General features: G+C 45.4%; 1 protein-coding gene across 2 annotated transcripts in view; it reads left to right on the top strand.

The window, feature by feature from the left end:
- Positions 1-20,987, top strand: part of LOC138663588 (zinc finger protein 773-like) — a 44,988-nt gene that overhangs the window by 1,462 nt on the left and 22,539 nt on the right. The gene's annotated exons all lie outside the window — the stretch shown is intronic.

Genomic DNA, 20,987 nt, shown 5'->3' with positions numbered 1-20,987 from the left:
TCCTGAGTACGGCAGTACCTCATAAGTAGGTGAAAGCTACTTTTGAGACACAGTGCAACGCTCAGAAGGGAAGGAGCGCCATATTACAGTGCAGATTTTGCTGTTCTAGTTTTCAGGTGCCATGTCACATTAGCAGAACCCCTGAGGTCTCAGCACAGCAGAACCCCCCAAAAATGACCCTATTTATAAATGACACCTCAATTACAGGTGTACAGTGAGTATATTGACAACACAGGTGTGTCACAGAATTTTATACCATTGGGCGGTGAAGAAAAAATAGTTACATTTTTTCCACAGAAAATTGCTTTAGCTCCAGATTTTACATTTTCACTAGGGTTGAGCGACCTTGACCTTTTTAGAGTCGAGCCGTGTTTCGCGAAACCCGACTATCTTAGAAGTCGAGTCGAGTGGAATCGGCCGATTATCGCGAAAAGTCGGGTATCGACCGAAACACGAAACCCAATGCAAGTCAATGGGGGAGCATAGTCGGCAGTGAGTGGAGGCCAGGAAAACACCTACACTGCCCATTTTAATGGCAAAAACATCCATTCTTGTTACAGAAGCTTGTCAATCGTAATTTACCTTATAATAATTGGAAGGCATTTGAAATTGGGGGTCATTTGGCTAAAGTTGTGGGGGGTAGGGCTGGTTCAAGTAATTAGTGGGCCCAGGAAATCTGGACCACGTCACGGCAGTGGAGCAGGGAGAGGTAAGTATTTCAACTTTGCAAGTGCTGTGATCCTGAGCAAGCGGGGGGGGCCCACTCGTTGGCATTGGCACTGGCACAGGGCCCCTCAAAGTACGGCGGTGTGTTTGCACGGCGGGGGCGCCTCCCACCGGCAGCAACACTTTTGCGTACTATGAGAGGCCCTGTGCCAGTGACGTCGCCAACTAGTATTCCTCCCCCCACCTGATGAAGGAACCTGCACTTTCATCTGCACCTTCCTCTTTGTCCCCGTGTAAGGTGGTATGGTATGCGGGAAGAGGAACCTGACTTTCAGCAGGGTCACAATCTTGCTGTGTAGCGTGCACGGGGAATGTTGCGTTATGGGTCAATGTACCAGCAGACTCATCTATCACTGGCTGGGCTATGGGCAGGATGAGGAGGAAACACAGATATAGGTCCAAAGAATAAAGTTGGCTAAATGCAGTTCAAAATTGGTAACACAGGACTAAACAGGGGGCATTACAGTGGAGGACAACTGGAATGAGAGGCTGACACAGAGAGTAGGCCCAAATCAGTAAGTAGTCGAAATGCAGTTCAAAATTGGCAACCGTAGTAAACAGGCGGCACAGCTTTGTTCAGTGGAGAAGAACAGCAAGGAGTGGCAGACACCGATAGTAGGCCCCAACCCAACTAGTAGGCCAAATGCAGTCTAACATTAACAACTACTTAACGAGAGCCTGAAAATGGAATTTCAGGACAGGAAACCAGGAGAACAGCAAGGAGCGGCAGACACTGTTAGTAGGCCCCAAACCAACTAGTACGCCAAATGCAGTTGTTCCATTTAACCACTATTTAACAAGAGCCTGAAGATAGAAGCTCAGGAAAGGCAGCCTGGAGAACACCTTGGAGTGGAAGACACCGTCTCTACACCCCATACCCAATTTGTAGGCCTAATGCAGTGTAGTTTCCAACAACTACTAAACGAGAGTCTGAAGACCGAAGCAATGGCGAGGAAACCTGGGGAACACCTTGGAGTGGAACACACCGTCTCTACACCCCATACCCAATTTGTAGGCCTAATGCAGTGTAGTTTTCACCAACTACTAAACGAGAGTAGGAAGATCGAAGCAATGTGGACGAAACCTGGGGAACACCTTGGAGTGTAACACACCGTCTCTCTACACCCCATACCAAATTTGTAGGCCTAATGCAGTGTAGTTTGCAACAACTACTAAACGAGAGTAGGAAGATCTAAGCAATGTGGACGAAACCTGGGGCACACCTTGGGGCGGCAGACACCGTTAGTAGGCCCTACCAAAGTTGTAGCCCCAATGCAGTTTTAAAATTCCTAGAGGCTGAAAACAAGACTATTGACGCTCAGCTTTTTTCAAAGGAACACAGCTGTATTGAGTGGCGCAGACAGACACAGGTAGTAGGCCTTAAACCAAAAATGTGGCTCACTGCAGCTTAAAAAAGGTTACAGGGGTACACAGGCAGCATTGCTCTGGGCAGTGGAGGACAATTTCAATAGTGGACCGCAGACAGACTTTGTACGCCTACTATTAAAAAAAGGATGCTCTATGCAATTAAAAATAGGTTCCAGGGGTACACGGGCAGCAGTGGTCTGGTCAGTGTAGGAGTAGTAGAAAGAACGGGCCGCAGACAGGCTTCGAAGGCCTAACATAAAAAAATATTGGGCTGTAGGCACTTTAACATTGGTTCAAGGGGTACACGGGCAGCAGTAGACTGGTCAGTGTAGGAGTAGTAGAAAGAACGGGCCGCAGACAGGCTTCGAAGGCCTAACATAAAAAAATATTGGGCTGTAGGCACTTTAACATTGGTTCCAGGGGTACACGGGCAGCAGTAGACTGGTCAGTGTAGTAGTAGTAGAAAGAACGGGCCGCAGACAGGCTTCGAAGGCCTAACATAAAAAATATTGGTCTGTAGGCACTTTTAAATAGGTTCCAGGGGTACACGGGCAGCAGTGGTCTGGTCAGTGTAGGAGTAGTAGAAAGAACGGGCCGCAGACAGGCTTCGAAGGCCTAACATAAAAAAATATTGGGCTGTAGGCACTTTAACATTGGTTCAAGGGGTACACGGGCAGCAGTAGACTGGTCAGTGTAGGAGTAGTAGAAAGAACGGGCCGCAGACAGGCTTCTAAGGCCTAACATAATAAAATATTGGGCTGTAGGCACTTTTAAATAGGTTCCAGGGGTACACAGGCAGCAGTGGTCTGGTCAGTGTAGGAGTAGTAGAAAGAACGGGCCACAGACAGGCTTCGAAGGCCTAACATAAAAAAATATTGGGCTGTAGGTGTAGGGATTCGGACAGAAATCCGAGAGTGGACCCTCTGGGTCGTGACTCTAGAGCCCCCGGGGTCGAGCGGACCAGATGGAATCACCCCCTATACAGGGAGTGTTAGGAGCAGGACCTCGGGGGAATGGAGACACAACAGCTAGAGCCAAAGGGACGACCCAAGATAAAGAAGGAGACCACAGAGCTATTGGAATGGCGGGGAATAATAGGAAAACAGGACTTAACTGATAATGACAGGAACACGAGACGATGCAGGACACGGCAGGAGCACGGAACTTGGCAGGACACAGCAGGGACACGGAACTTGGCAGGACACAGCAGGAACACGGAACTTGGCAGGACAAAGCAGGAACACGGAACTTGGCAGGACACAGCAGGAACACGGAACTTGGCAGGACACAGCAGGAACACGGAACTTGGCAGGACACAGCAGGAACACGGAACTTGGCAGGACACAGCAGGAACACGGAACTTGGCAGGACACAGCAGGAACACGGAACTTGGCAGGACACAGCAGGAACACGGAGCTTGGCAGGACACAGCAGGAACACGGGACTAGGCAGGACATAACACTGAGACAAAGCGAAAACTAAGCAGGGAAAAGATACTGATACAGGGGAGCCTAGGGCATAGGGACACTGACGGCAGACAGTGCACCTACAAAGCAAAGGCGTCTTGCCTGGAAAGACGCCGGGAAGAAATACCCGATGGGAGCCGCCATGTTGGGGCGGAGCCATCGGGTCGCGACCTCCCAGAAGGCTCTGCGACGGAGGAAACGAGACCGCGCATGTGCAGAGAGACCGGACGCCGTGAGCCGGCGAGGGACAGGATCGCGAGTGCGCCGAGGGATGGAAGAAGCCGGGTAAGTATGTGCAGCGGACGTAACAGTAGGCACTTTTAAATAGGTTCCAGGGGTACACAGGCAGCAGTGGTCTGGTCAGTGTAGGAGTAGTTGAAAGAACGGGCCGCAGACAGGCTTCGAAGGCCTAACATAAAAAAATATTGGGCTGTAGGCACTTTAACATTGGTTCCAGGGGTACATGGGCAGCAGTATACTGGTCAGTGTAGTAGTAGTAGAAAGAACGGGCCGCAGACAGGCTTCGAAGGCCTAACATAAAAAAATATTGGGCTGTAGGCACTTTAACATTGGTTCCAGGGGTACACGGGCAGCAGTAGACTGGTCATTGTAGTAGTAGTAGAAAGAACGGGCCGCAGACAGGCTTCGAAGGCCTAACATAAAAAAATATTGGGCTGTAGGCACTTTAACATTGGTTCCAGGGGTACACGGGCAGCAGTGGTCTGGTCAGTGTGGGAGTAGTAGAAAGAACGGGCCGCAGACAGGCTTCGAAGGCCTAACATAATAAATTGGGCTGGCTGTAGGCAATTTAAAATTGGTTCCCGGGGTACACGGGCAGCAGTGGTCTGGTCAGTGGAGGCCTAGTGGAAGGAGGGACCGCAGACAGGCTTTGAAGGCCTAACATAATAAAATTGGACAGGCTGTAGGCACTTTATAATTGGTTCCAGGGGTACACGGGCAGCAGTAGACAGGTCAGTGGAGGCCTAGTGGAAGGAGGGACCGCAGACAGGCTTCGAAGGCCTAACATAATAAAATTGGACAGGCTGTAGTGTTGTGAATTTGCTTTTTGGCTCCCTCTAGTGGTTACTAGTTTTTTGACTCTGGTTTTTCTGTCTTTCCTTTTATCCGCACCTGGGTCGTTAGTTAGGGGCGTTGCTTTATAAGCTCCCTGGACACTCAGTTCTATGCCTGGCAACGTAGTTATCAGAGCTAATCTGCTGTGCTCTTGTCTACTGATCCTGGTCCGGTTATTCAGCTAAGTCATTTACTTTGCTTTTTGCTATTTGTTTTTGGTTTTGTATTTTTGTCCAGCTTGTTCCTAATCTGTATCCTGACTTTTGCTGGAAGCTCTAGGGCGCTGGTGTTCTCCCCCCGGACCGTTAGACGGTTCGGGGGTTCTTGAATTTCCAGTGTGGATTTTTGATAGGGTTTTTTGTTGACCATATAAGTTACCTTTCTATATTCTGCTATTAGTTAGCGGGCCTCTCTGTGCTAAACCTGGTTCATTTCTGTGTTTGTCATTTCCTCTTACCTCACCGTTATTATTTGTGGGGGGCTTCTATCCTGCTTTGGGGTCCCTTTCTCTGGAGGCAAGAGAGGTCTTTGTTTTCCTCTACTAGGGGTATTTAGATTCTCCGGCTGGCGCGAGTCATCTAGGATCAACGTAGGTATGACCCCCGGCTACTTCTAGTGTTGGCGTTAGGAGTAGATATATGGTCAACCCAGTTACCACTGCCCTATGAGCTGGATTTTTGTATCTTGCAGACTTCCACGTTCCTCTGAGACCCTCGCCATTGGGGTCATAACATGTAGGAACTTTATTATTGGTTCCAGGGGTACACGGGCAGCAGTAGACAGGTCAGTGGAGGCCTAGTGGAAGGAGGGACCGCAGACAGGCTTCGAAGGCCTAACATAATAAAATTGGACAGGCTATAGGCACTTTATAATTGGTTCCAGGGGTACACGGGCAGCAGTAGACAGGTCAGTGGAGGCCTAGTGGAAGGAGGGACCACAGACAGGCTTCGAAGGCCTAACATAATAAAATTGGACAGGCTGTAGGCACTTTATAATTGGTTCCAAGGGTACACGGGCAGCAGTAGACAGGTCAGTGGAGGCCTAGTGGAAGGAGGGACCGCAGACAGGCTTCGAAGGCCTAACATAATAAAATTGGACAGGCTGTAGGCACTTTATAATTGGTTCCAGGGGTACACGGGCAGCAGTAGACAGGTCAGTGGAGGCCTAGTGGAAGGAGGGACCGCAGACAGGCTTCGAAGGCCTAACATAATAAAATTGGGCTGGCTGTAGGCAATTTAAAATTGGTTCCAAGGGGTACACGGGCAGCAGTGGTCTGGTCAGCGGAGGCCGATTGTAATGAGTGTCTGCCAGTTAGTAGTCCAAAACAATAAATAAATGTGAATGTCTCGCATTAAAACAAAACGAAAACACTAAAGGGTGCAATCATTAGGTACAGGGGTGGGATCCTCTGCGTAGTTTCAGACCTACTAATTTGGCGCAAAGTATTTACTTTGGTAAATAGAGGACACTGCCCCTGACTATGTTAAGTACCATCATACATGTCAACACAATGGTATTGTCAGTGGCAGGAATGGAAGGATGTCAGCGCATAGACTAAACATTGGTGGAAGTGTGAGAGATAACTGTGGAAGTGGTAGAGCAATGTTTGACCTGGGGGTGGGTGAACTCTCTTGTGGCCGGCGGTACAGGCCCAGGGCCCCTCATGTTACAACAGTGTGTCTGACGTTGGGTGCGCACCACCACCGCCAGAGACACTTTATTGTACTATGAGGGACCCAGTGGCAGTGCTGTCGACCAAAAGCGGGCACACCCACCTCTTCAGACAAACAGCACTCTCACGGGTGCTTGCGCCAAGTCGCGATACCACGGCCCCGTGTGGGGAATTTGGCCATTTAGGGAGGTGTAAACATGTCGTATGCTGGACAATCAGCTGCAGCAAATTAAGACATTAGAAAAGTAATTCACAGTAGTCCACAGGCAAGAGCTTTTCATAGGAAAGCTAGGTGTCGGCCGGGCAAGGTGGGGCAAAAGAATTCGAAATCCAGTTGTGGTTCATTTTAATGAATGTTAGATCATCAACATTTTGGGTAGCCAGACAAGTCCTTTTTTCGGTTAATATTGAACCTGCAGCACTGAATACTCTTTCTGATAGGACACTAGCTGCCGGGCAAGCAAGCTCCTGCAATGCATATTCTGCCAAATCTGGCCAGGTGTCTAATTTGGATGCCCAGTAATCAAATGGGAATGACGGTTGAGGGAGACCATCGATAAGGGATGAAAAATAGTTTGTAACCATACTGGACAAATGTTGTCTCCTGTCACTTTCAATTGATGCAGCAGTACCTGTCCTGTCTGCGGTCATAGCAAAATCACTCCACAACCTGGTCAGAAAACCCCTCTGTCCAACGCCACTTCTGATGTGTGCACCCCTAACACTCCTGGTCTGCTGTCCCCTGGAGCTCGTGTGAGAACGATCACGGGCGCTGTGTGCTGGGAATGCCTGAAGCAAACGGTCAACAAGAGTTGATTGTTTGGTTGCTAATATTAGTTCCAAGTTCTCATGTGGCATAATATTTTGCAATTTGCCTTTATAGCGAGGATCAAGGAGGCAGGCCAACCAGTAATTGTCATCGTTCATCATTTTAGTAATGCGTGTGTCCCTTTTGAGGATACGTAAGGCATAATCCGCCATGTGGGCCAAAGTTCCAGTTGTCAAATCTGCGGTTGTGATTGGTTGAGGGGCAGTTTCAGGCAAATCTACGTCACTTGTGTCCCTCAAAAAACCAGAACCCGGCCTTGCCACGCAACCAATTTCCAGTGCCCCCGGGAAAGCTTCCTCATTAAAAATATACTCATCCCCATCATCCTCCTCGTCCTCCACCTCCTCTTTGCCCGCTAACTCGTCCTGTACACTGCCCTGACCAGACAATGGCTGACTGTCATCAAGGCTTTCCTCTTCCTCTGGTGCAGACGCCTGATCCTTTATGTGCGTCAAACTTTGGATCAGCAGACACATTAGGGGGATGCTCATGCTTATTATGGCGTTGTCTGCACTAACCAGCCGTGTGCATTCCTCAAAACACTGAAGGACTTGACACATGTCTTGTATCTTCGACCACTGCACACCTGACAACTCCATGTCTGCCATCCTACTGCCTGCCCGTGTATGTGTATCCTCCCACAAAAACATAACAGCCCGCCTCTGTTCGCACAGTCTCTGAAGCATGTGCAGTGTTGAGTTCCACCTTGTTGCAACGTCTATGATTAGGCGATGCTGGGGAAGGTTCAAAGACCGCTGATAGGTCTGCATACGGCTGGAGTGTACAGGCGAACGGCGGATATGTGAGCAAAGTCCACGCACTTTGAGGAGCAGGTCAGAGAACCCAGGATAAGTTTTCAATAAGCACTGCACCACCAGGTTTAAGGTGTGAGCCAGGCAAGGAATGTGTTTCAGTTGGGAGAGGGAGATGGCAGCCATGAAATTCCTTCCGTTATCACTCACTACCTTGCCTGCCTCAAGATCTACAGTGCCCAGCCACGACTGCGTTTCTTTCTGCAAGAACTCGGACAGAACTTCCGCGGTGTGTCTGTTGTCGCCCAAACACTTCATAGCCAATACAGCCTGCTGACGCTTGCCAGTAGCTGGCCCATGATGGGACAACTGGTGTGCAACAGTGTCAGCTGCCGATGGAGTGGTTGGGCGACTGCGGTCTGTGGAAGAGCTCTCGCTTCTGCAGGAGGACGAGGATGAGGGGGTGCGAACGCCTACAGCCAACTGTTTCCTAGACCGTGGGCTAGGCACAACTGTCCCGAAATTGATGTCCCCTGTGGACCCTGCATCCACCACATTCACCCAGTGTGCCGTGATGGACACGTAACGTCCCTGGCCATGCCTACTGGTCCATGCATCTGTAGTCAGGTGCACCTTTGTACTCACAGATTGCCTGAGTGCATGGACGATGCGCTGTTTAACATGCTGGTGCAGGGCTGGGATGGCTTTTCCTGGAAAAAAAGTGTCGACTGGGTAGCTCGTAGCGTGGTTCAGCGTACTCCATCAGGGCTTTGAAAGCTTCGCTTTCAACTAACCGGTAGGGCATCATCTCTAACGAGATTAGGCTAGCTATGTGGGCGTTAAAACCCTGTGTACGCGGATGCGAGGATAAGTACTTCCTTTTTCTAACCAGAGTCTCATGTAGGGTGAGCTGGACTGGAGAGCTGGAGATCGTGGAACTAGCGGGTGTGCCGGTGGACATGGCAGACTGAGAGATGGTTGGAGACGGTATTGTTTCCGCCGGTGCCCTAGATGCAGTATTTCCTCCAACAAAACTGGTGATTCCCTGACCCTGACTGCTTTGGGCTGGCAAAGAAACCTGCACAGATACTGCCGGTGGTGCGGAAAATGGTGGCCTTACAGTGACGGAAGGGATGTTGCGTTGCTGACTAGCTTCATTGGCCGAGGGTGCTACAACCTTAAGGGACGTTTGGTAGTTAGTCCAGGCTTGCAAATGCATGGTGATTAAATGTCTATGCATGCAACTTGTATTGGGACTTTTCAGATTCTGACCTCTGCTTAAGCTATTTGAACATTTTTGACAGATGACTTTGCGCTGATCAATTGGATGTTGTTTAAAAAAATGCCAGACTGCACTCTTCCTAGCATCGGATCCCTTTTCAGGAATTGCAGACTGAGCTTTAACCGGATGGCCATGCTGTCCTCCAACAGGTTTTGGCTTTGCCACACGTTTTGGGCCAGATATGGGCCCGGCAGATGGAACCTGTTGCGATGTTGATGCCTGCTGCGGCCCCTCCTCCACCTCCGCTTCAGAACTACTGCCGCCTGCACCCTGTTCCCCCAATGGCTGCCAATTGGGGTCAACAACTGGGTCATCTATAACCTCCTCTTCTAGCTCGTGTGCAACTTCGTCTGTGTCACCGTGTCGGTCGGTGGTATAGCGTTTGTGACGGGGCAACATAGTCTCATCAGGGTCTGATTGTGGATCAGTACCCTGAGAGGGCAATGTTGTGGTCTGAGTCAAAGGACCAGCATAGTAGTCTGGCTGTGGCTGTGCATCAGTGCACTCCATGTCAGAATCTACTTGTAATGGGCATGGCCTGTTAACTGCTTCACTTTCTAAGCCAGGGACGGTATGTGTAAAGAGCTCCATGGAGTAACCCATTGTGTCGCCTGCTGCATCCTTCTCTCTTGTTGTTGTTTTTGCTGAAGAGGACAAGGAAGCGACTTGTCCCTGACCGTGAACATCCACAAACGACGCGCTGCTTTTACATTTACCAGTTTCAGAAGAGGAGGCAAAAGAGCTAGAGGCTGAGTCAGCAAGGTAAGCCAAAACTTGCTGTTGCTGCTCCGGCTTTAAAAGCGGTTTTCCTACTCCCAGAAAAGAGAGCGTTCGAGGCCTTGTGTAGCCTGACGACGAACCTGGCTCCACAGCTCCAGACTTAGGTGGAATATTTTTTTTCCCACGACCACCTGATGCTCCACTACCACTACCATCATTACCAGCTGACAATGAACGCCCACGGCCACGACCTCTTGCACCAGACTTCCTCATTGTTTTAAAAACTTAACCAAAGTAACTTTATTTGTTGCTGTCAAACAACTTACACGGTGAGCTATAACTTCAGTATGATTTCGATATCCCTTTACAGGTTGGTGAGACCGCAAGGAAAATCAGGCACAATATTACACACTCTGTTTTCTGTGGCACCAAATCACAGAGATGCCACACACGCAGGACTGTCACTCAAGCACAAATGTCAATATTAGGGCCCCTTTCCACTAGTGTGAGAAAAAAACGGTCCGATTTACGGACCGAAAAAACTGATGTAACGTCTGCGAGTGCCATGCGAGTGTCATGCGATTTTTTTATCGCAACATCCGTATGACATCCGTATTGCTGTCCGATTTTTACGCACGGGTCTCCTTTGAAAAGCCAGTAATTCAGAGCAGAGTACAGTAAAATCACACTGACAGGTTAGATTAGAGTAGATATATACACATAGAATAGGTATATATGCATATATATATGTCAGAGAGACACCTATATATATATATATTTATATTTAATGCAGCGCGAGACAGCTTTAAAGCTGGTAATTCAATTACCGGCTTTTGCCTTCTCCTTCCTAAACCCGACATGATATGAGACCTGGTCTACATACAGTAAACCATCTCATATTACCATTTTTTTTGCATATTCCACACTACTAATGTCAGTAGTGTGTCTATGCAAAATTTGGCCGTTCTAGCTATTATATTTAAGGGTTAAATGGCGGAAAAAATTGGCGTGGGCTCCCGCGCAATTTTCTCCGCCAGAGTAGTAAAATCAGTGACTGAGGGCAGATATTAATAGCCTGGAGAGGGTCCATGGTTAATGGCCCCCCCCCTGGCTAAAAACACCTGCCCCCAGCCACCCCAGAAAAGGCACATCTGGAAGATGCGCCTATTCTGGCACTTGGCCACTCTCTTCCCATTCCCGTGTTGTCATGATCTGGTAATTCAGTACCACAATGGACATAGCGATCAGAGCACATACAGTGATCTGACAATAACCCAAAAACAAAGAACGAGCTCTGAGACGTGGAAACTCTGCTGACCGCAATCCCTAATCCTCTCCAACCACACACTAGAGGCAGCCGTGGATTGCGCCTAACGCTCCCTATGCAACTCGGCACAGCCTGAGAAACTAGCTAGCCTGAAGATAGAAAATAAGCCTACCTTGCCTCAGAGAAATACCCCAAAGGAAAAGGCAGCCCCCACATATAATGACTGTGAGTTAAGATGAAAAGACAAACGTAGAGATGAAATAGATTTAGCAAAGTGAGGCCCGACTTTCTGAACAGAGCGAGGATAGGAAAGGTAACTTTGCGGTCAACACAAAACCCTACAAACAACCACGCAAAGGGGGCAAAAAGACCCTCCATACCGAACTAACGGCACGGAGGTACACCCTCTGCGTCCCAGAGCTTCCAGCAAGCACGAGAAAACAAATAAGCAAGCTGGACAGAAAAAAACAGCAAACAAAAAGCAAAAGCGGAACTTAGCTATGCAGAGCAGCAGGCCACAGGAACGATCCAGGAGGAAACAGGTCCAATACTAGAACATTGACAGGAGGCCAGGATCAAAGCACTAGGTGGAGTTAAATAGAGCAGCACCTAACGACTTCACCACAACACCTGAGGAAGGAAACTCAGACGCCGCAGTACCACTTTCCTCCACCAACGGAAGCTCACAGAGAGAATCAGCCGAAGTACCACTTGTGACCACAGGAGGGAGCTCTGCCACAGAATTCACAACACCGTGTAGCGGTGGGATATCTGGTAATGAAGGGTTAATGCCACCTTGCTATTGTAAGGTGACATTAAGCCTAATTAATAATGGAGAGGCGTCAATTATGACACCTATCCATTATTAATCCAATACTAGTAAAGGGTTAAAAAATACACAAACACATTATTAAAAATTATTTTAATGAAATAAAAACAAAGGTTGTTGTAATATTTTATTTAACGCCCAATCCACTCAGTGAAGACCCTCGTTCTGTGACCAAAAAAAATAATAAACCAACAATATACATACCTTCCGCAGATCTGTAAAGTCCAACGATGTAAATCCTTCTGAAGGGGTTAAAACATTTTGCAGCCAGGAGTTCTGCTAATGCAACGCTACTCCTCGCTGCAAAACCCCAGGGAATTAAGCTAAATATAGGTCAATGATCTATATTTACCTGCATTTGCGGTGAGGCGCTCTCTGCTGGCTGTTCATAGATCGTGGGAGCTTTCCTAGAAAGCCTGGGAGCTTTTTTTCTCAGCCGACACAGATTTTTCTCAGTCCGATTTCGGCTGGGAAAAAAATCGCAAATGGAATGTCATCTATTGAAAAACATTGGTCCGAGTGCAATCCGATTTTTTATCGGATTGCACGCGTCCGTTTTTCTCACAAGTGGAAAGGGGCCCTTAATCTCCCATTTTTTTTTATTTTTTTTTCAGGGAGACTTTAGAAACAAAATAAAATAAAATGATTTTTTCTGGAAGAATTTAGAAACCAAATAAAAAAAAATAGGCTTTCTATGGCCCACTGAGTGAGAGATGGCACACACAGGAGTCAGGAGTGGCACACAAGCCCAGAGGCCAATATTTATCTCCCACTGATTGATTTATTGATTTTTTCAGGTAGAATTTAGAACCCAAATCAACCAAAAAAATAAATAGGCTTTCTATGGCCCACTGAGTGAGAGATGGCACACACAGGAGTCAGGAGTGGCACACAAGCCCAGAGGCCAATATTTATCTCCCACTGATTGATTTATTGATTTTTTCAGGTAGAATTTAGAACCCAAATCAACCAAACAAAATAAATAGGCTTTCTATGGCCCACTGAGTGAGAGATGGCACACACAGGAGTCAGGAGTGGCACACAAGCCCAGAGGCCAATATTTATCTCCCACTGATTGATTTATTGATTTCTTCAGGTAGAATTTAGAACCCAAATCAACCAAAAAAAAAAAATAGGCTTTCTATGGCCCACTGAGTGAGAGATGGCACACACAGGAGTCAGGAGTGGCACACAAGCCCAGAGGCCAATATTTATCTCCTACTGATTGATTTATTGATTGTTTCAGGTAGAATTTAGAACCCAAATCAACCAAAAAAAATAGGCTTTCTATGGCCCACTATTTGAGAGAGAGATGGCACACCCAGGAGTCAAGACTGGCACACAAGCAGAAAGGGCAATATTAATCTCCCACTGATTTTTTTTTTTTTCAGGGAGACTTTAGAAACAAAATAAAATAAAATGATTTTTTCAGGAAGAATTTAGAAACCAAATAAAATAAAATGATTTTTTCAGGGAGAATTTAGAAACCAAATAAAAAAATAAATAGGCTTTCTATGGCCCACTGAGTGAGAGATGGCACACACAGGAGTCAGGAGTGGCACACAAGCCCAGAGGCCAATATTTATCTCCCACTGATTGATTTATTGATTTTTTCAGGTAGAATTTAGAACCCAAATCAACCAAAAAAAAACAGGCTTTCTATGGCCCACTATTTGAGAGAGAGAGATGGCACACCCAGGAGTCAAGACTGGCACACAAGCAGAAAGGGCAATATTAATCTCCCACTGATTTTTTTTTTTTTCAGGGAGACTTTAGAAACAAAATAAAATAAAATGATTTTTTCAGGAAGAATTTAGAAACCAAATAAAATAAAATGATTTTTTCAGGGAGAATTTAGAAACCAAATAAAAAAATAAATAGGCTTTCTATGGCCCACTGAGTGAGAGATGGCACACACAGGAGTCAGGAGTGGCACACAAGCCCAGAGGCCAATATTTATCTCCCACTGATTGATTTATTGATTTTTTCAGGTAGAATTTAGAACCCAAATCAACCAAAAAAATAAATAGGCTTTCTATGGCCCACTGAGTGAGAGATGGCACACACAGGGATGGCACTCTAGCAGAAATGCCAATCTTAATCTCCCACAAAAAAAAAAAAAAACAGGGACTGTCCTACAATTACTATCTCCCTGCAGTGCCAGGTATGGCAGGCAGCAATAAGGAGTGGACTGATGCACAAATTAAATAAAAAGTGTGGACAAACAAAAAAGATAGCTGTGCAGAAAGGAAGGAACAAGAGGATTTGTGCTTTGAAAAAAGCAGTTGGTTTGCACAGCGGCGTACACACAGCAATGCAGCTACCAGGGAGCCTCCACTATCCCTGCACACCGAAGGTGGTGTTGGACAGTGGAAATCGCTACAGCACAAGCGGTTTGGGGGTTAATGGACCCTGCCTAACGCTATCCCTGCTTCTGATGAAGCGGCAGCAACCTCCCCCTAAGCTCAGATCAGCAGCAGTAACAAGGCGGTCGGCGGGAACGCCCCTTTATAGCCCCTGTGACGCCGCAGACAGCAAGCCAATCACTGCAATGCCCTTCTCTAAGATGGTGGGGACCAGGATCTATGTCATCACGCTGCCCACACTCTGCGTTCACCTTCATTGGCTGAGAAATGGCGCTTTTCGCATCATTGAAACGCGACTTTGGCGCGAAAGTAGCGTACCGCATGGCCGACCCCGCACAGGGGTCGGGTCGGGTTTCATGAAACCCGACTTTGCCAAAAGTCGGCGACTTTTGAAAATGAACGACCCATTTCGCTCAACCCTAATTTTCACAAGTGAAAATGGGTAAAAACAGCACCAAAATTTGACATACAATTTCAGCTGAACATGGCAATATCCCATATGTGGAAGCACAGTACTGCATAGCCATACGTAGAGACTCGGGAGGGAAGGAGCACTATTTTGTTCATGGAGAACAAATTTTTATAGATTAGTTTGCAGACTCCATAAACAGAGGCCATAAGTGCCAGAAGAGCAGAATTCCCCCTTAAATGACCCATGGGTGTTTTCCAGAAACAAGCAGCAATGTTTGTTGCTTAGTGAAAATTGCATATCTGTCAATATAGTGCCCGAGGTCTAAGGGGTAAGGTTTCTCCTTGTGGAGCGTGACATACCAGCTCTAGCTTGCCAAGGTAATGAGGATTATTCGTCGTGCAATGCTCCTCTGCCAAATTTAATATGCAAACTGCCTCTTCAGAGACAAAGAGGACTTAAACTCTATAGCGCCACCTGTTGGAAGTAGCGATCCTACAAGTCACAATTAACCCTTTAACAAGTCTTGCAATATAACAGGATAAAAGCCAAATCAGTATCTCAATTCGCAGACACGGTGTTTCGGGCTGTTGGCGCTCGTCAGTGTGAAGCATGAGAACTGATTTAGCTAGATGAGAGGCTCTGGACTGGGGTCTAAGGGGTAAGGTTTCTCCTTGTGGAGAGTAACATACCAGCTCTGGCTTGTCAAGGCTGTAAGACTCGTTAAAGGGTTGACTTGTAGGATCGCTACTTCCAACAGGTGGCATCATAGAGTTCAAGTCCTCTTTTTCTCTGATGAGGCAATTTGCAATATAGTGCCCATACATTGTAGTGTCAGGAAAGTTGTAGAGACCATACATTGTAGTGCCCAAACATGTAGACGCAAAATGTGATTTTGGCACAGTGTGGGGCTCAGAAGGGAGAGGAGCATTTGGATTTGGGATCACAGAATTCACTAGATTACTTTTGTAGGGCGAGGAATCATAGCGCCTTTCTAGTACTTTTGTGCTACCAGTAACGTAGAAGCCCCCTATATTGCCCTTAATAGATGACAGACCTGAGTGAATTTTTTTTTGTGGATGGAGTTGAAGCTTTTATTTATAAATATTTTACATAATGTTTGGGATCACATTTATCCTGCTCTCTACTCTGAACACTTAATTTGGGGTTTCCATTTAAATGTTTCCATCGCCATATTTTGAGAGCTATAATATTTCAGTATTTCTGCTAGCAGAGTCATACGAGGGCTTGTTTATTGCGGGAATAGGTGACTTTTTTTTTGTTCGATTTTCAGGCACATGACATTTTTTGATCACTTTTTATTCATATTTTTGAGAGACAGAATAAACAAAAAACAGCAATTCAGGGATTGATTTTGTATCTTTTTATGCTATTCACTGTTTGGTAAAATTGATAAGGCATTTTTATTTTTCGGGTCAGTACCATAACAGGGATACTAACTTTATATAATTGTTTCATGTTTTGGCGTTTTTAGGCAATAATAACAATTTTATAGAAAAATGAATTGTTTTTGTGTCACTGTATTCTGACTTTTTTACTTCACTGATGGAGCTGTATGGCAGCTTGTTTGTTGCTAGACAAGATGACATTTGCAGCAATACCATTTTGATTTACCTTTTACTTTTTGATTGCGTTTTATTCCACTTTTTTGGAGGTATGATTGAAAAATCATTGATTTTTGCCACTTTTTTTTATGGTGTTTATAGATCGATTGTTCCAAATATGTGAACTTTATTTGTTTAATTTTGTTTTTACATAAAGATCCATATTTATAGGTATAATATTTTTTATTATTATTATTTTGTGATTTTCCCAAAAAATATTTTTACAAATGTTTGATTTATTTTTTTTATACTTTTTTTAAATTTTTTTTACCTAGTCCCTCTATCACTTTAACTGCGCTGATGACTGGTATAATGCATTGCAGTGCACCATCACTACAATGCATTATACCTGTCAGTTTTACACTGTCAGAAGTCTCTTAGACCATGCACCTGGCATAGCCTACTAAATATAAGAGCATATCGGAACCACCAGGACATATGAAACATAATCCCAGAAAACCCCTATGACGGGGACCAAGGATCCTCTCTAAGATACAGATTATAATACATACAAAGAAAAAAGGAGAGTTTGCGATCCAAACTAAAAAATATATATATAATACTCAATCACGGTTGCTCAAAGGAATCACATCTCACAGTTTTGTAAAGTTACAAACCGATTTATTAAACATATTATACAACCATGAAAAAAATACATATAATACCAAAAGAATAATGACAAAAAGGAAGGGAGCAAGCAGGCAACAATGTCTAACTATGGAAAACTGTGGGCAGACCCGAGAGCATATGTGACCAGTCAGAGAAAAAGGGGGAAAAAAAAACCCAATTTGTCAAAAAAGTGCATAGTGCATAATAAGCAGCAATTAAAGTTATCTGAATGTCACAGTGCTATACCAAAAACACGGGTATAGAGGGAAGGAGGTGAGATGGTAATCAGATGCGATCAGAATAGTGATCGCCCAGACGCCGGTAAGGTATAATGCCTTACAAGTATCATATACAAACAGAATGTCTCCTAACACACTCACCCATGTTACTGGCTGCCCGAAACGCTGATGCCCCGACGCGCGTTTCGCTGTTGCTTCTTCGGGGAGCAGTGCGTAATGTGCCGCCAGTGCCATCTTTAAAGTCCCAGCCCAACCCATCCCAACCAATCAAGTGTTCCCGGACGAGGACGAGCCCCCATCAGCCGTGCAGTCAGAGCGCGTGAAGGCGGATCCAGACCAGAACACCACGTCACATCCGGCATCACGAAGGCGGTGAGTAATGAAAACAAAATGTTTCTGGCCGGCATAGTTACCAATCGCTGCGTGAAGATGCCATTAGCGACGGGGTCTGATCCGGAGCCGCCCGCGCACCCCACACATGGCAAACAGGGGGCACAATACAATCTAATATATAATTGCCTAGAATACTACTTCCTGCAATTTGTGCCAACTTCCGTGGCTTTGTCCGGAGCTAATGTCCGGAGCTAATGTCCGGAGCTAATGTCCGGAGATTAATTGCCTAGAATACTACTTCCTGCAATTTGTGCCAACTTCCATGGCTTTATCCGGAGCCAATGTCCGGAGCTAATGTCCGGAGCTAATGTGCGGAGATAATGTCCAGAGCTAATGTCCGGAGCTAATGTCCGGAGCTAATGTCCGGAGATAAGTGACGTCAACAGTGTCCAGTGTCTGATTGGTTGCCGCCTGCTGCGAGCGACCAATCAGAAACGTGCCGTACTGTGACACACTCCGCCCGCCATTTTGGTGTGATTTTTGAATTTTTACCTCACAGCAAGTTTCTACTGCGTGCAGGCGGGCCCAGTGACGTTGCTCTTCAAGCTCCTGCCGAATTTCGTCAAAAAAAATGATAATACCATTTACCAAAACTATACAGTGGGGCAAAAAAGTATTTAGTCAGTCAGCAATAGTGCAAGTTCCACCACTTAAAAAGATGAGAGGCATCTGTAATTTACATCATAAGTAGACCTCAACTATGGGAGGCAAATAGAGAAAAAAAAATCCAGAAAATCTTATTGTCTGTTTTTTTAACATTTTTTATGCATATTATGGTGGAAAATAAGTATTTGGTCAGAAACAAACAATCAAGATTTCTGGCTCTCACAGACCTGTAACTTCTTCTTTAAGAGTCTCCTCTTTCCTCCACTCATTACCTGTAGTAATGGCACCTGTTTAAACTTGTTATCAATATAAAAAGACACCTGTGCACACCCTCAAACAGTCTGACTCCAAACTCCACTATGGTGAAGACCAAAGAGCTGTCAAAGGACACCAGAAACAAAATTGTAGCCCTGCACCAGGCTGGGAAGACTGAATCTGCAATAGCCAACCAGCTTGGAGTGAAGAAATCAACAGTGGGAGCAATAATTAGAAAATGGAAGACATACAAGACCACTGATAATCTCCCTCGATCTGGGGCTCCACGCAAAATCCCACCCCGTGGGGTCAGAATGATCACAAGAACGGTGAGCAAAAATCCCAGAACCACGCGGGGGGACCTAGTGAATGAACTGCAGAGAGCTGGGACCAATGTAACAAGGCCTACCATAAGTAACACACTACGCCACCATGGACTCAGATCCTGCAGTGCCAGACGTGTCCCACTGCTTAAGCCAGTACATGTCCGGGCCCGTCTGAAGTTTGCTAGAGAGCATTTGGATGATCCAGAGGAGTTTTGGGAGAATGTCCTATGGTCTGATGAAACCAAACTGGAACTGTTTGGTAGAAACACAACTTGTCGTGTTTGGAGGAAAAAGAATACTGAGTTGCATCCATCAAACACCATACCTACTGTAAAGCATGGTGGTGGAAACATCATGCTTTGGGGCTGTTTCTCTGCAAAGGGGCCAGGACGACTGATCCGGGTACATGAAAGAATGAATGGGGCCATGTATCGTGAGATTTTGAGTGCAAACCTCCTTCCTTCAGCAAGGGCATTGAAGATGAAACGTGGCTGGGTCTTTCAACATGACAATGATCCAAAGCACACAGCCAGGGCAACGAAGGAGTGGCTTCGTAAGAAGCATTTCAAGGTCCTGGAGTGGCCTAGCCAGTCTCCAGATCTCAACCCTATAGAAAACCTTTGGAGGGAGTTGACAGTCCGTTTTGCCAAGCGAAAAGCCAAAAACATCACTGCTCTAGAGGAGATCTGCATAGAGGAATGGGCCAACATACCAACAACAGTGTGTGGCAACCTTGTGAAGACTTACAGAAAACGTTTGACCTCTGTCATTGCCAACAAAGGATATATTACAAAGTATTGAGATGAAATTTTGTTTCTGACCAAATACTTATTTTCCACCATAATATGCAAATAAAATGTTAAAAAAAAACAGACAATGTGATTTTCTGGATTTTTTTTTCTCAGTTTCTCTCCCATAGTTGAGGTCTACCTATGATGTAAATTTCAGACGCCTCTCATCTTTTTAAGTGGTGGAACTTGCACTATTGCTGACTGACTAAATACTTTTTTGCCCCACTGTATATATTTAGTTGTGAAGTGGTTCAGTGACATTTTCACACCAATTTTGAACTTTTGTTTGGTGTTTTCTCCATATACTGCCTATTATTTTTGTTCTTTCTTACTATTATTTATTAATTGTATTATTCTTACATTTGAATAAATAAAGTATATATGGATTCTAGACTCCCGATTCTTTAGAATCGGGCTGCCATCTAGTACATTATAATACTCCAATACTCCCAAAAGGGGAGAAATAAAATGCGGCACAAAGATGAAAACAGCCGCAACATATGGAATACAATAAAAATAAAAAAATAAAAACCGTCCTCACGATAGAAAAAAAGAGAAAAAAAAAAGGGGGAAAGACACCCGTGAACGGGTACCACATATATACAGTCACAGCCTTTTTGTCATTATTCCTTTGGTATTATATGTATTTTTTTCATGGTTGTATAATATGTTTAATAAATCGGTTTGTAACTTTACAAAACTGTGAGATGTGATTCCTTTGAGCAACCGTGATTGAGTATTATATATATATTTTTTAGTTTGGATCGCAAACTCTCTTTTTTTCTTTGTATGTATTATAGCCTACTAAATGTTGCAATTGATACCAATCGCAGCATTTAGTGGGTTAAATAGCCGAGGACAGCGCTGGTATCACTCCTGGCTGTGAGAGCCGGGGCTCGGCTATCACATAAGATGAGTTCCCTGAGGTGATCGTGCTGGCACATCTCCTGTATCACACACGATCATCATGACGTAACTATACATCGTTGCTTGGTAACTGCATCTGATCACGACGTATAGGGTTAATGATCAGGTGATAATTAATAGCAACCTTCAGACTAGTTCTTTGTTCTCCTTTTTATGCATGGAGTGATACAGCATTCAAATCTGCCAAAACAATAAAAATGACTAATTTACATAACCTTAAATGGGATCTCTAGGAATGTGATAAAATTGGCCTTTGTCACATATTTCACAGTGCAACCTGTCCTAGTCACGTGTCAGGATGGGTTGCAGACTGAAGAAAGACAGCTTGACAAGTGTCTCAACTGTCGGAGAAGCAACATTATAAACAAACAAAGCTCACTCAACTGCAGAGCAGGGCTGTGACATGAGAAAAATAAATCCTCCTGCTAACTGAGCATAACAGGTTTTTATCTCCTG

The sequence above is a fragment of the Ranitomeya imitator genome, chromosome 2 (genome assembly GCF_032444005.1).
Source record: "Ranitomeya imitator isolate aRanImi1 chromosome 2, aRanImi1.pri, whole genome shotgun sequence".
NCBI lineage: Eukaryota > Metazoa > Chordata > Amphibia > Anura > Dendrobatidae > Ranitomeya > Ranitomeya imitator.
Note: the sequence above shows the minus strand (reverse complement) of the source record. Positions and strands in the feature narration are given on the sequence as shown.